The sequence below is a fragment of the Sus scrofa genome, chromosome 1 (assembly GCF_054392235.1).
Source record: "Sus scrofa isolate SSC_HxYL_T2T_F1_AM1 chromosome 1, Sscrofa_HxYL_maternal_Yorkshire_Landrace_v2.0, whole genome shotgun sequence".
Classification (NCBI taxonomy): Eukaryota; Metazoa; Chordata; class Mammalia; order Artiodactyla; family Suidae; genus Sus; species Sus scrofa.
Window position 1 is genome coordinate 232423883 of NC_139383.1, and position 15173 is coordinate 232439055.

At 44.1% G+C, this 15173-nt stretch overlaps 1 protein-coding gene across 3 annotated transcripts in view; it reads left to right on the forward strand.

The window, feature by feature from the left end:
• Positions 1-1107: 1107 nt before the first annotated feature.
• LOC146407052 (uncharacterized) overlaps positions 1108-15173 on the forward strand; it is a 49051-nt gene continuing 34985 nt past the window's right edge. Inside the window, exon 1 of one of the 3 annotated variants that reach the window (XM_084987731.1) lies at positions 1108-1429. The gene's annotated coding sequence lies outside the window, so the exon portion shown is untranslated. The remainder of the gene's footprint in view (positions 1430-15173) is intronic. The other 2 variants (XM_084987742.1, XR_014822710.1) reach the window with 2 other exon arrangements.

The window sequence follows — 15173 nt, forward strand, 5'->3', positions numbered from 1 at the left end:
TGCTGGGCGGAACCCGGCCTCCGAGCTCCTAATTATTACTGAATGAAACCATATCGAACCATGAATCTTCAAAGAAAAGTGTTTATTCCGTAGAAGTGTAAAATAAACGTTCTTCGTCGTCGCTCTCAGATGAAGCGCCGCGACCGTGCGCAGAGTTGGGGCCCTCACTCTGGCTGGTGAAGGAAGACCTGCCCGGCTCCCTTACACGACCGGCATCTGCCGAGCCCTCCCTGCTGGCCGGGCTGACCTGTTCCCGCCGGCGTGGTGGCGGCGCAGCCGTCTGGGCCGGGGCGGCAGGCGGAGGGAACATGCGGAGGTCTTGTGCTACTCGGCGCGCTGAGGCGGCCGGGCTGCTTTCTCTATGGCTCGGAGCTCCAGGCAGCAGCTCTGGTCCCCAAGCCCGGCCCTGGGGGTTTCTAAGTAGCGGCGTCAGGGCGCCTCTCGAGCCTGGGGCTTCTGTCTGCCCAGCGGCTGGCTTCGACGAGAACGCGGGGCCATTTTACAGCCCCGAGCGCCCGACACGTCGCTTTTGAGCATGCAAATAGACTGAGGATCGGGTGTCGTCTTCTACTGAGAACAGGCTGACTGGAAGCGCCCAGAGCTGCCGGGGTAGTTGAGTCTAAGGGCTATGGCGAAGTGCGTTGGAGCTTGGAGGCAAAAGGAGGCCGGGGAGGGGGCGGAAGGGAAACCAAGGCGTAGCGACACTCGCTCGGGTCCAGCCCGCTAATAATAACACTGATAACATTGGCTAATCATAGTCTCCTGCTCCCTGTCTGCGAAGCAATGGATTCCCCTTTAGCTCTCCTAGCAGACAATAAAGGAGACACTATGGAACTTCATTATACAGATAAGAAATTCGCGACTTAGAGAAATTAAGAAATTCATCGAGCACCCTTAGGTGATGGCACCGGGCTGTCTGGTTCCTCAACCATTAGCCCAGTGGGCGTTCTCGACCTTCTTCTGGCTGGATCTCCAGTGGTCGCAGAGGCAGAGGCAGGAAGTAGGGGCCGGGGTCCCAGATCGCAGATCCGGGCTCCTGGCCCCTGGCCCCGCATGCCAACAAGCGCATTTCTCTCTCTTAGTCTCGTACGCCAGGAGGAGCCATTCAGACCTTCGGCCCCGCGCGCGGGCTCTGCTCTGCGCTTCCCCAGGAAGCGCCTGCGCGGAGCAGTGGGAAGGTCACGGCCCGGGCGGGCCCTAGCTGTGCTCCGGCCCACGCCAAACTGGAAGACCCTGCTTAATCCAAGATCGCCAATGAGGAGTCAATAGAGTCCTGAGAGTCAGTTCTAACGCTTCAAGAGGATTTTCACTCTCTTTCCCCTCTCAGTCCCCAGGAACTCATGCTCCGCTCGACATTGGCTTCCGCGGAACATGAACCTGCAAGCTTGAAGCCGCCCCTTCTCCCCACCGCCAGCCCTCACCAGTGTAGGTAGGTTTTTCCCTTCCCCACGCTGCCCCGCGCAGCCCAGCCAAGCCACGGTTCCATTATGGAATCTTCACCCTGCTCTACACATCACGCCCTGCGAAGGTACAGGATCATGACAGCGCGGAAGGGTCCTGACGTGCTCAGGTTGCTGGGCTGGAACACGCCTAGAGAGAGGCGCGGGAGAGGTGGGAGACGCCGGGCTGGGGAAACATCAGACCCAGACACACTCTGGTCGGAAGGTGCGGGCCCTCAGGAATAGAAGCGGAGGTGAGGGTCCATGCAGAGCAGGAAGGAGAGCGTCTGGGGATTGGGCAGAGTGGAGTTCCCCCGAGGTGGCAGAAGGCTCCAGGCGTGGCCTGTCGGTAGCCAACAGGTCCCGGGCAGGTGCGATCTGGCACCCGGTTCCTGCTTCTTGGGGTGTCTAAAATGCTTGGTAGCTGCTTACTCAAAGGATGTAGCTTCAGGAACCTCTCTCATCTCCTGTCCGCCTAAACTAGACACCCTTTCTCCTTTCATTTTGACTTGGATGCGATAACATAAGGAAGAAATCAAGAGAAACAGCACACACTATGATAAATAGAATCAAAACGGCGACAAGAATTAACAGGACTGGGGGAGCGAGATAGAGCAGATTTCGTTTTCTAAGAAGCTGCACCTGCCCTTCACATTTTATTGGAAGTGTAGGGAAGTCGTAGTTCTCCTTTCCCCTAACATTTAGGATGAAGGTTCAGAAGTGTCTTCCAGAACACGTTAACATATGATCCCTGCCTAAATTGTTATCTTGCTCTAATTGCTAAAGTCATCTTCCTGTAATTTTTACTAAAATGGGTTAATCTTAATGGCTGCAGTTTTATATTAGCTCTGAAATTCTTTAAATGGGCTTTAAACATTCATTGACTCCATATACACCACTAGGTATAAAGAACTTAAATAGGTGCTAACTAGTAATACCAAAATTTGCACCCCCTCAGAGAAAGAAAGAAAGAAAGAAAGAAAGAAAGAAAGAAAGAAAGAAAGAAGGAAAGAAAGAAAGGAAGGAAGGAAGAAAGAAAGAAAGAAAGAAAGGAAGAAAGGTGTGGGAAAAGAGAAAGGATTTGCAGACCCACTCCATAATTCAGTTTAACGCCATTTTCGTATTGCTCAACTACCTTAATATAATGAAGGTTCAAATGGATGCTTATAAAAGAAATACCTGGCTATAAACTTCATTTTCTCATTTGTTCTTGGAATGCAGGCGTATGCTTATTGAAATCAGTAATTAAGACTTTTGGAATAGTTATGATTTATTCAGCTAGTGAAACAATTTCTATCCCCAAATCCAGGCAGAGAGAACAACAGGATTAAATTAAGCATGAGATTTCCTTTTCTTCAGATACTGTACTTTTGCTACTTATAAACTTTCTATATTCAAAGCCATACTTGTGACCAATAGTTCTTAAAATTAAAATGACTATAAATTATTTTGTTATTCAAGTTATCTATTTTATGAGACATTGTACCCTATTTTAAGCAGCATTTATTTTTTCCTTTGATTTTTTTTTCTGTAATAGAAACTTTTGAACATGTACACAGGTAAAGAAATTAACATAATTAAAACCTCTGTGTACCATCAGCTAGACCCATCTGACAGCTACATTGTTACCCTCTGATAGTCCTCTCCCACTGAATTATTTTAAATCAAATCCCAGATATCCTATCATTCCATCCACAAATATTTTGGATGGAATCAAAAGTCAGATCAGAATTTCATCAGTGTAACCACAATACTATTATCATCACACCTAAATAATTCATTAATAGCATCAATTTATCCAGGCTGTCCTTAAATATCTTCAATTTCCTCAAAACTTTTTGTTTAGTTGGCTGTTTGAATTAAGATGCAAATAGCGCAATACATTATATTTGGGTGATATAGTCTCATATTCTCTTTTAGGTTTCATCAATCCTTTTTTAAAACATTGCATTATGCAGTTTTTTTGAAGAAACTGGACTATCTTGAGAATTTGATATTCTTGATCCTGTGGTTACAGGCAGTATTTTTATGATATTTAGAGATATTCCTGGGGATAAGACTATTTATTTAGACTTTTGAATATTAGCAAATAATATTGTTTGTAGAGGGTCAGGGCTTAGTTAAGACACCTTTAAGAGTCAACTCTTTAGAAAATATTATTTTATTAGAGCAAGCATGGGTCTGGGAAAGCTCAAGTAATTTTTCCTAAATGTAAATATAACATTTTCTTACAAATTTAAAAGTAGTATTATTTCCTTGTACTTATAGAAATATAAAGTTACCAATCAAATATTTCATCTTAAAATTTAAAATCTAGTCTCGTTTTGAATGATGCTATTTGTACCCTTAAAATTTTAGTTGACGTTCTGAAGACATTTTGTTTCAGATTTTTATGTTTATGTTATTTTGTATTTTAGAAGGAAAGGTGGTAACATGCACTGAGGTCAGCGTAGGGTAATAGCATAAATTCTATGCGCATGAGAAAAAAATTCATTTTAGGAGAACTCTAAACAGACTTAGGATATGAAAGAAATGAGACTGGAAAAAAAAAAAAAAAAAAAAGGAGTCCTATCGTGGCTCAGTGGAAACAAACCTGAATAGTATCAGTGAGGACGCAGGTTTGATCCCTGGCCTTGCTCAGTGGGTTAAGGATCTGGCGTTGCCATGAGCTGTGGCATAGGTCACAGACTCGGCTCGAATCTGGCGTTGCTGTGGCTGTGGTATAGGCCAGCAGTTGTAGCTTGGATTCCAACCCTTTGCCTGGGAACCTCCATATGCCTCAGGTGCTGCCCTAAAAAGACAGAAATAATAAAATAAAATAAAATTAAAAAATAAAATAAAATAAAAGTAGCTAGTTTAGGGAAGCTCATTATTTTAATGAGTATATATTCTAAATTCAATTTCCATTTCCATTCTTCCATTTTACACTGAATTTTATTATCATTTGTCTCATTCTGCAGTTATATGCAAGGTTTCAGAATACCCCAGTCTCTGGAATCCCTGGGTAGGTAGAAACCAAATTTTAGTCATCTTTGTCTCAAACACTTCTCAGCATATTGTCAAAAATACAAGTGAAATTAATTTGACTCTATTGTATTTATAATATTCCTAAGTGTGTAAAAGGGCATTACATGTATCACGCTCTCATTTAAGTTTAGATGGATCTAAATATTATTCAGATTATCAACATTGTTTAAAAAGTATTATTTGCCAACAAATAGAGAGATTTTAGATAAAGCTGGGTTTGTATGTTCTGATACCTAATGAATAAGTGACATCTTAACCATTTAATACTTGTTTGATAAGCAACGGATGTATTATACAATGCCGTTCAGTGGTTTTTGTTTGTTTGAATTGCCTGATTCACTGCATTCAGCATTTAATATGATATTGTAAGCTATATCACTGTGTGTAGGTGTGTATTTGAACTTTAATCCTGGAGTAGATTTCCAATGTTTACTAAAACTATTTAAGTACTCACTGTAGGGAAACAGTTTCTGTTTGTTAAAATAAAACTTAGACTCATGTTTTCTTAGGGACTAGCCCTGTTTCCAAGGAGAGATGATAGTGAGGAATTGGGTCTCTGGATGAAAAGTTATTGGTTTGCGTTCCAGTTCTACCTCTTATTAGGTCTGTGATCTTGGACAGATAACTTAACCTCTCAAAGTCTTGATTTCCCCAGCCATACAGTGATGATAATGTTGGATTTCATTGTGAGGATTACCTGAAATAATGCATGTGAAGTGTTTAGCCTGGCACAGGCTAAATGCTCTGTACATGTCAGCTATTATTTAGTGATGATAATAATGTGTCCCTAAGTATTGGTAGACTCTTCCCTGATATCCTCCTTCTTGTGTCCTGGTCAGTTTTCACATGGCAGGCATCCTTTGGTTTCTGCCCCATATGGATGATATAGAGGGCATGCTGTGTCTGTCCTGCCAGAAGGCTCCCTGCTGGCTTAGCTCAGCCTTTTGTATGAGGGTACAAGCATGTGCACCATCACTTCCCAAGGACCAGCATAGTGAACTACACACCCTTTGGGAGAACTCTGTTTACAAAGAGAATTGCTCTTGCCCATCACTGAAGCCCCACAGAATAACATGAAGTCACCACAACATTTTTTTTTTTTTTTTTTTTTTTTTTGTCTTTTTGCTATTTCTTTGGGCCGCTCTGGCAGCATATGGAGGTTCCCAGGCTAGGGGTTGAATCAGAGCTGTAGCCACCAGCCTTCACCAGAGCCATAGCAACGCGGGATCCGAGCCACGTCTGCAACCTACACCACAGCTCACGGCAACGCTGGATCGTTAACCCACTGAGCAAGGGCAGGGACCGAACCCGCAAACTCATGGTTCCTAGTCAGATTCGTTAACCACTGCGCCACGACGGGAACTCCTCCACAACATTTCTAAAACTAGAATTAGCAAGAGCTTCCTTCCCTCGAATTGAATCTCCTGTTCATTTACGCCTAGCTTAATTTTCACTTGCTTTGTCAATTTATTTTTCACTCATTCATCCAGGAAGTATTGATTGAACAATAACTGTGTTAAGCACTGTGCCAGGACCAAGGGATAATACAATAATGAACAAGACAGGTGTAGTAGACCCCACCACTAGGGCTGGGAGTCCAGCCAAGGACTTAGACAAGGAGATGGGCAACTGTAGGATTGTGTGATGGGGGCAGTGCTGGGTAAACCATGGTGTCGTAAGAGCTCCTAGAGGGCCTCAGTTTCTCACATCATGCTCGTCAATGAGATTGGAGGAGAGGACAGACCTGGGCTCTAGTTTGTCTTCATGGATTCCAGTTTGCTCTGGGGGTGGGGGGCTTTCCTGTTTGTCCTACTTTTCCCAACATTTTGCGTAGCTTTTCATCCAGATGGATACAGTATCTACCTGCAGTGTCACCTGTAGTGACCTCCAGCCCCCCAGGCACAAAGGAATCAGCCTGCAGTGCACTTCTTCACCAGCTCCCACAGTTGCACAAAGCCTAATCCCTGTCATCCATCCCTATTGCCTATTGCTCCTCATGGTTCTGCTTCTCAGATTGAATCCTAGAAGATACATTCCCCATTAGGTTGTAAATGCCTTGTAGGAATGGGCCATATGATACCCCTTTCCCCCTTTCCCTTTGGGTCAGCAAAATCTTATTTTCTGCTTCGTGGGCCACTTATTATAATCTGTCACTTTTCTTTTTCTTTTTTTCTTCCTTCTCCTCTTTCTACTACTGCTTCTACTTCTGCTTCTCCTCCTCCTCTGACTTTTCCTTCTCTCTCTCCTCCTCTTCATGATCTTTCAAAATGTAAAACCATTCTTAGCTCAGAGTCCATACAAATGCAGCCCCTAGTGGCCCTGGTCTACTCTAGCCCAATGACTCTCAAAGAAGTGGCACAGTACCCTAGGGGGGGATTTTTGTGTTTTGGGCAAGTGATTGAGAGGCATTGCTAACATTTGGCGGGGTGGGGGTGGGGGGGGTGGAGGGGTGTTAAGGTTTAGGGTTGCTGAGCATCTTGAAATATACCTGACAGTCCCACCTGAGGAGGAGAACCATTCATGGTATTTGAATATGAATCACCTTCTACAATGGTCTGTGTTTGAAGCTGTTGCTCCCAAGGTGCTTTACATGTTTAAATAGAAGCATATGACTAGGTCATGGTCATTTAGGTTAGTCTTGAGCATTTGGGAAAATATTAACCTTTATTTCTGTAAGAATCTGACTAAGAACCATGAGGTTGCAGGTTCGATCCCTGGTCTCACTCAGTGGGTTAAGGATCCAGTGTTGCCATGAGCTGTGGCGTAGGTCACAGATGCATCTCAGATCCTGTGTTGCTGTGGCTGTGGTGTAGGATGGCAGCTGTAGCTCTGATTGGACCATTATCCTGGGAACCTCCAAATGCCGAGAGTGTGGCCTAAAAAGCAAAAAAAAAAAAAGAAAAAGAACAGAAGTTAATCTTCAGTGCTCACTTCCCAAGTGCTAGACACAGTTCTGGGCTCTTTGAACATAATAGCTCATTTAATCTTTACAATAACCCAGTGACGTAGATTCTGTTTTCATTTTACAAATGAAGAACATAATTTGAGGCACAGAGAGTTTAGGTTCCTTGCCCAAGGCCACACAGCAAGCATGTAGTGCATTTTGGAATGAATCCAGGGTCCTTTCACCTGCAACTTCTGAGATCCAGGTACTAAGAAGGCTTATTATTCCAGGCCAAGGTGTGCTGACAACATTTTCCTGCAGGTAACCAGGAGGGAAGGTTACCCTCCTGAGTAACAGAGGGAAGTGATTTACCTTAAGGGGGTGTAAGAAGGCTGTCCCTGGGAGCAGAGGGGTTTCTACTAGTCACAGGAGGTGCTGGGAGTCTGAGTTAGAGCAGCAGCAGCAGGGATGGCAAGGAGGGCATGGAGTCCCTGATGCTCATGGGCAGCACCCTTAGGCTAGGTGACCACAATAAAAGCTTCACAGGCCCAGGAAGATGCCTAGGGTCTGACCTATGCCCCTGCGTGGACACACCACTTAGAGGAGGAGAAGCAGGTTTGTTTGAGAAGGGAGTTCTAGACAATGACTTTTGTGTTATGTTGGTAGTGTTTGAGGTGCCTGTATGAGTACCAGGTAGAAATGTGCAGGAGACGGTAGGAAATTCAAAACTAGAATTCAGGAGAGGGGTTTGGGTGTCCTCAGCTTATAGGTAGTAGGAAAGCTGGTGTTTGGAAGAGATCATGGCAAGGAGTGACTAGAGGAAGAAGAGGGTGGGAGTGAATCCAGGGAGCCACTCTTCAATAGGGACTGCGTGAGTAGGGGCTGTGAGGGGCTGAGAAGCATGTGGAGCAGAACTGAGTGCCGGTGTCATTACAGGACAAAAGTGCAAAGACAGGTAAAAAATAAGTAGCATGAGCCCCGGAGCGTCAAATAAAATAAAGCCCGGATTTGTCTCTAGCAGGGCACATACAGAAGACTCTTGAAGCCAGAAGGAAAACTCTGGTGACTTAAGGCATGTTTTAGTGTCCTAGGGCTGCCATATCCAAGTGCCTCAAACTGAGTAGCTTAAAATGATTGAGATTTAATTTCTCACACTTCTGAAGGCTGGAACTCTGAAGTCAGGGTGTTAGAAAGGCCATGCTCTCTGAAGGCTCTAAGAAAGGATCTATTCCATGACTTTCTCTTAGCTTCTGGTGCTGCTGGCAGCAGTCCTTGGCTTGTAGTCACAGCACCCCAGTCTTTCCTCCACTGTCACATGGCCTATTCCCTGTGTGCTGTGTCCCTTCTTCTCTTCTTATGTAGATGCTGGTCATACTGGAGGCTGTACAAAACTAAATCTATAACAACCCTACTTGCAAATATGATCACATTCTGAGGTTCCTGGGAAGGACATGAATTTTGTGGGAGACACTGATCAACCAGGTACAGGGGTAAATAAGTACCAAAGAATATTGTAGAATTCTTTGCTTTAAGAAGCTGGAGAGGGAACCGTCTCACTGATGTTTAGCATGAATTTAGACAAAGTTTTTGGGGCTTTTGTATTCCATGGAGATAGTAAAGAGATTAATGGCGTTTTTCCCTATAAACATGATGTAAGATAGCTAGGAACAGCGTGTCAAAGCATTCTTTTTTTTTTTTTAAGGCTGAACCTGATGAATATTGAGGTTCCCAAGCTAGGGGTCAAATCAGAACTGTAGCTACTGGCCATAACCACAGCCATAGCAATGCCAGATCTGAGCCACAACCACAACCCACACCACAGCCCACTGCAATGATGGATCCCCAATCCACTGAGCGAGGCCGGGGATTGAACCCCCATCCTCATGGACACCGATCACATTTGTTACCGCTGAGCCATGATGGGAACTTCCAAAGCATTCTTAATTAAATTTTTTTCTTTCATTTTGAGAAATAAAAACATTTTCACTATTTTACTAATAGTTATCACTTTGTTATGATTGCTTCAATCACTTTAAATAAAATGAATAAGATAATTTTTTAAAAAGCTGGAGAGGGAGATAGGGATAAAGGGAAGATTTTTTCCAAGATGGGAGAGGCTTCCACTTGTTACTCTTTTGAATGAATGGGGGCGCCCTGGGATGGGAAGGTTAGATTTCAAACTGAGAGCAAGGAATTGATGGTGCAAGCTCCCCAGGGGCTGGGGGCTGGAGCACAGGTGGATGGATCAACAGCAGGCGGCCCTGGGGCTGGGAGGGGGGGGAGGATGTGTGCAGATGCAGATGTGTTCCAGGGTGGAGGGGGCAAAAGGCTGAGTGGGGTGAAGCAAGGGGATGCAGCTACAGGCGGGTCGGAGGTGTTCAGTAAGCAAATCAGGAGCAGATGTTGAAGTGAGCAGCTGAAACAACAGCTTGTGAAACTAACCCTATTTTGTGGGTAGAAGATTAGTTAAGGATTCTGGCCATGGGAACCAAGAAGTGGAGGGTAATCTGTTCATGCCTATTAGAGAGCTTTGGGGGAGCAGTTTCGGTGTCAACCTGAAGAATGTCCATAAAGGCCAGAGAGAGAAGCCTTGCCATCCAGGTCACCCCATCCCCTGACTCTGAGACAAAGTCTTCATCCAGCATGGTGGTTGCCTTCCTTGTCCTGGCCCTTGACTGTGGCCATCTGGGAGAGTCACTGTGGAAGAGGATGGAGGGGTAAGAATGCAGCCTAGTGGCTGCATCCTCATCCTTTTCGATGTCCTCGCTGTTACCCACCTGCTGGAGGAGGGTGAGTGGCAACCCCTCCAGGGATCTCGGCTCAGCAGACAGGTATCTTTGAGCCACCTTTCCCTTTTCTTCTCATTTTTTACATTTTTCGGTCTAAATGCTTATATTGCTTTACTCCCTTTTTTTGTTGAGATAATGAAAAGGCTTCTCTGAGGGTGGTGGTGGTGCAGGGGGTGGAAGAAGCCCTCTGCTGCTTCAATGGAATTCAGGTCACAGAAAGCAGAGCCCATTACCGTTTGGATTCTCCTCTTGGCCTCATTTATTCCTCTGACCTGAGGTCTCCTCTTCAAGGTGAACCCAGGAAGGGAAACCCAGGAGCACTTCCAAACAGACTCTCACTCTCACTCCTGCTGGGCAGCCCCCCGAGTCTCCCCACTCTTTTGCTTCAACAACCCTTTGCCTCTTAATTTTAGAGTCTGTTGTGAGGAACCAGTGAGTTTTAGGAACAATTATTTCAAATAAAATCCCTAGGGTTCTCTGTTTACCAGACAGAGGGGAAAACTTCAAACAGTGTAGGAGTTTTCACAGGGCTTATTTCTGTCACATCAGTTTTGGATCTGTACGGAGGAGCCTTGTCTGAATCTTTGTTTAATCTTTGTGGAGATCCTGGCTTAAAATCACAGCAGAAAAAAACCATTTCAGGAGAGTTGAAACTCTTAATGGTATGAAACAGAGCTGAGTCCTAGCCCTGCATTTTTACACATAGATCTATTTCAGTGAGTTACTGCCAGAGCTATAGAACAGTGGTTCTCAACCAGGGGTGATTTTGCATCCCCCCACCCCCCGGCCCCGCAACCCATCCCAGTGGTCATATGGCAATGATGCCAGAAAGATGTTACCAGACCGGGTTATTGTTCATGCAGCCGAAGAATGAACTCTGTGAACACATAGGCAGCAAGCAAGCAAAGTATTACAGGAAAGCAGCTAACACCAAGGACAGCTGGGAGGGGGGAGAAGAGCCCCCCCCCCATTGTCTTATAGGGGTTTTTATCCATTAAAGATGGGAGGGTACCAACTTGGGGTCCAGAAAGATGTGGTTTTCTCCCATTGGCCTTACCCAATTACCTATATCAGTCTTTGTCCAATAGGGGTCTTAGGGTAGAAATGTCCCTTAAGTCTCATGGTTTCTTTGCCCTTCTCTTCCTGTAAACTGAGTCACAGGGGGCTAGGGGTTAATGTCCATCTGGGCATAGGTACACTCCCTATAGTAAACAAGGCCTGTGGGGATGTTACTCCCTGGAGCCCTTAAGCCACAAATGTTAATCAATAGCTGTGTCAAAGAATGCATGGAAGCCCATGCTCCTATACTGACTATCTGAGTTATTATTCTGCCTCAGCAATACTTACAGACATTTTTCCCTCCCTTAAAAAAGTTGTGGCGGAGTTCCTGTTGTGGCTCAGTAATGAACCTGACTGGTATCCATGAGGATGGAGGTACTATCCTTTGCCTCACTCAGTGGGTTGGGAATCTGGCATTGTCATGAACTGTGGTCATAGACCCAGCTCAGATCCTGAGTTGCTGTGGCTATGGCATAGGCTTGCAGCTATGGCTCCAATTTAACCCATAGCCTGGGAACTTACGTATGCCTCGGGTGCATCCCTAAAAAGACTGAAAAAAAAAAAATTGTAGCGAAACACACATAACATAAAATTTACTATTTTGGCCACTTAAGTGGCCAGTTCAGTGGCTATAAGTACATTCACACCATTGTACTTCCATCACTACCATCCAGCTCCAGAGCTCTCTTCATCTTGTAAGACTGGAACTCTGTACCCTTTAAATTAGTGAGTTCGCATTCCTTCCTCCCTCCAGCCCCTGCCAACTGCCATTTTACCTTCTGTCTCTATGAATCTGACTACTCTAGGTACTTCTTGTAAATGGAATCATACTGTCTGATGGCATTTTGGATCGTCACCCTGGTGTCTAGTGGACAGAGGCCAGGATGCTGCCCAACATCCTGCTATGCAGAGAATAACTCCATAAGACAGCATTAACCAAGCCCAAATGTCATTTGGGCTGAGGTTGAGAAACTGAGCTAGATGTGTTGCATTCATAATCTCAAACTGTGGCATATTAATCAATAGTGCCTAGTTATGCCACAGTAATAACCAACCTCCAAGTCTCTGTGATTTTATACAAAAAGCTTTAATTTTTGCACACCTGAAGCATCCTTAGTCAGTGGCCGGTGACCAAGGTGTGGTGAGGTGTGCAGTGGCTTTTAAACTTCCATTGGAAGCACCCACTCACTTTTCTTCACATCTTAATGGCCAGATCAAGTCACATGTCTGTGCCTCACTTCAAAGGGAGTGAGGAAGTACCTTTTTAAAACATTTTTAGGAGTTTCCATCATGACTCAGTGGTTAATGAATCTGACTAGCATCCACGAGGACGTAAGTTCATTCCCTTGCCTTGCTCAGTGGGTTAAGGATCTGGTGTTGCCATGAACTGTGGTGCAGGTCACAGGCATGGCTCGGATCCTGCATTGCTGTGGCTGGGGTGTAGGTCGTCAGCTACAGCTCTGATTTGACCCCTAGCCTGGGAACCTCCATATGCTATGGGTGTGGCCCTAAAAAAACAACATCAACAACAAAACAAACAAACAGACAAAAAAACCAAAAAACATTTTAACTCAATGAATTTTATTACATTTATTGTTGTACAATGATCAACACAACCCAGTTTTACAGCATTTCCATCCCAAACCCCCAGCCCCTTCCCCCACCCCCATCCTGTCTCATTTGGAAACCATAAGTTTTTCAAAGTCTGTGAGTCAGTATCTGTTCTGCAGGTAAGTACATTGTGTCCTTTTTTAAGATTCTACATGTAAGTGATAGCATTTGATGTTGGTGTCTCATTGTGCGACTGACTTAGCATGATAATTTCTAGGTCCATCCATGTTGCTAAATATGCTGTTATTTCTTTCCTTTTAATGGCTGAGTAATATTCCATTGTGTATATGTGCCACATCTTCTTTATCCACTCCTCTGTCAATGGACATTTAGGTTGTTTCCATGTCTTGGCTATTGTGTAGAGTGCTGCAATGAATATTGGGGTGCATGTATCTGTTCAAGCCATGGTTTTCTCTGGATAGATGCCAGGAGTGGGATTGCTGGATCAAATGGTAATTCTATTTTTAGTTTTCTGAGGAAGCTCCATCCTTTTTTTCCCCACAGTGTTTGCACCAGTTTTCATTCCCACCACCAGTGTAAAAGTGTTCCCTTTTCTCCACACCCTCTCCAGCATTTGTTGTTTGTAGACTTTTTGATGATGGCCAAGGAAGTACCTTTGTCCTCTGTGCCTATAGGGAAAACAAACAACACAGAGCAATTAAGAATAAACCTCATGGAGTTCCTGGCATAACTCAGTGGAAATGAATCTGACTAGTATCCATGAGGATGCAGGTTCAATCCCTGGCCTTGCTCAGTGGGTTAAGGATCTGGCATTGCCATGAGCTGTGGTATAGTTTGCAGACATGGCTCGGATCCTGCATTTCTGTGGCTGTGGTGCAGGCTGCCAGCTACAGCTCTGATTTGACCCCTACCCTGGGAACCTATGTCAGGGTGTGGCCCTAAAAAGACACACACACACACACACACACACACACACACACACAAAGAATGAACCTCATGGTATTAGAATCTGTTTGATGTGTTGGTGTCCAGAGCAAGCTCTCCATCAGGAGGCTGCAGGTCAAGGAAAGCTGTGGCTTCATGTGCTCTCTCCTAGGGTTATTTGATGATTTCCTCACTCTGTATCTTTATATCTTGGTTTCTGCTCTACTTCCAGATTTCTAGTTGCTTCTCTTCCATCTCCTTTGGGAGCCTTGGTTTACCTGCTTCTTCAACTGCATACCCCCTTCTTCTTTTGGGCTCAGGTATTGAGGCAGCTATCCTTGCAGCATTCTGAAACTTCCTGGGATCTCAATCTTCATAACTTTGACCTGAAGGATTTTTTTTAATCAAACTGTTGGTTTCTTCTTTTTCAAAATAGACTTTGATTTTTAGAGAAGTTTTAGGGTCTTGGCGAAATTGAACAGAAAGTACAGATATTTTTCCTATACCTCCCCCCATGCATAGCCTTCTCCATCATCCACATCCCCACCAGAGAGGTACATTTGTTACGATTAATGAACCTACCTTGCCACATCATAATCTTCCAAAGTCCATAATTTACATTAGGATGAGTTCATTCTTGTACATTTTATGGTTTTATGAAAAGGTCTAATGATATGTATTCACCATTATAGGATCATACAGAGGAGTGGTTTCACTGCCATAAAATCCTCTGTGTTCTGCTTTTCAACCCTCGCTACCACTACATTTTTTTTTTACTGTGTCCTTAGTTTTACCTTTTCTGGAGTGTCATATGGTTAGAATCATACAGCAAGCAGCCTTTTCAGATTGGCATCTTTCACTTAGTAATATGCACTTGAGGTAACTCCATGTCTTTTCATGGCTTGATAGCTCATTTCTGTTTAGTGCTGAATAATCTTCCATCACCTGGATGTATCACAGTTTATTCTCCATCTACCTACTGAAGGACATCTTGGTTGTATCCACATTTTTGGCCACTTTTCAGAAAGTAATTTAGTAGCAGCTATGCTGAGACTTAGGTGGTTTAGGAGACATTTCAGATATTTAAATGAGTAAATTCTTATCCTCCATCTTATAGGTCATTTAAAACAAACAAACCAAAAAAAGCCGGGTGGTCTTTCATCTTGGCTGTACACTAGAGTCACTGGAGAGCTTTTAAAAACTCTCTGATGCTGAGCTCCATTTCAAACAATTTGAAATTAATTTTTTTTATGTGCAAGCAGGATTGAAAATCATTAATTTATCTTTTCTATTGGAACACATTTTGCATAGAACTTATCCTGGTTGGTCCCACGAAGACTTCAGTCTCCTTAGAAATCAGATACTCTGGTCTGATAAGGCAGTTATTAGTAACTCCTACTCTTATAATTTTTTTGTCATTTCTTTGTTATAGGACCTAAAACTTTGGGGACCTTGGCTGAATCAAGGTTTATTTAAGTG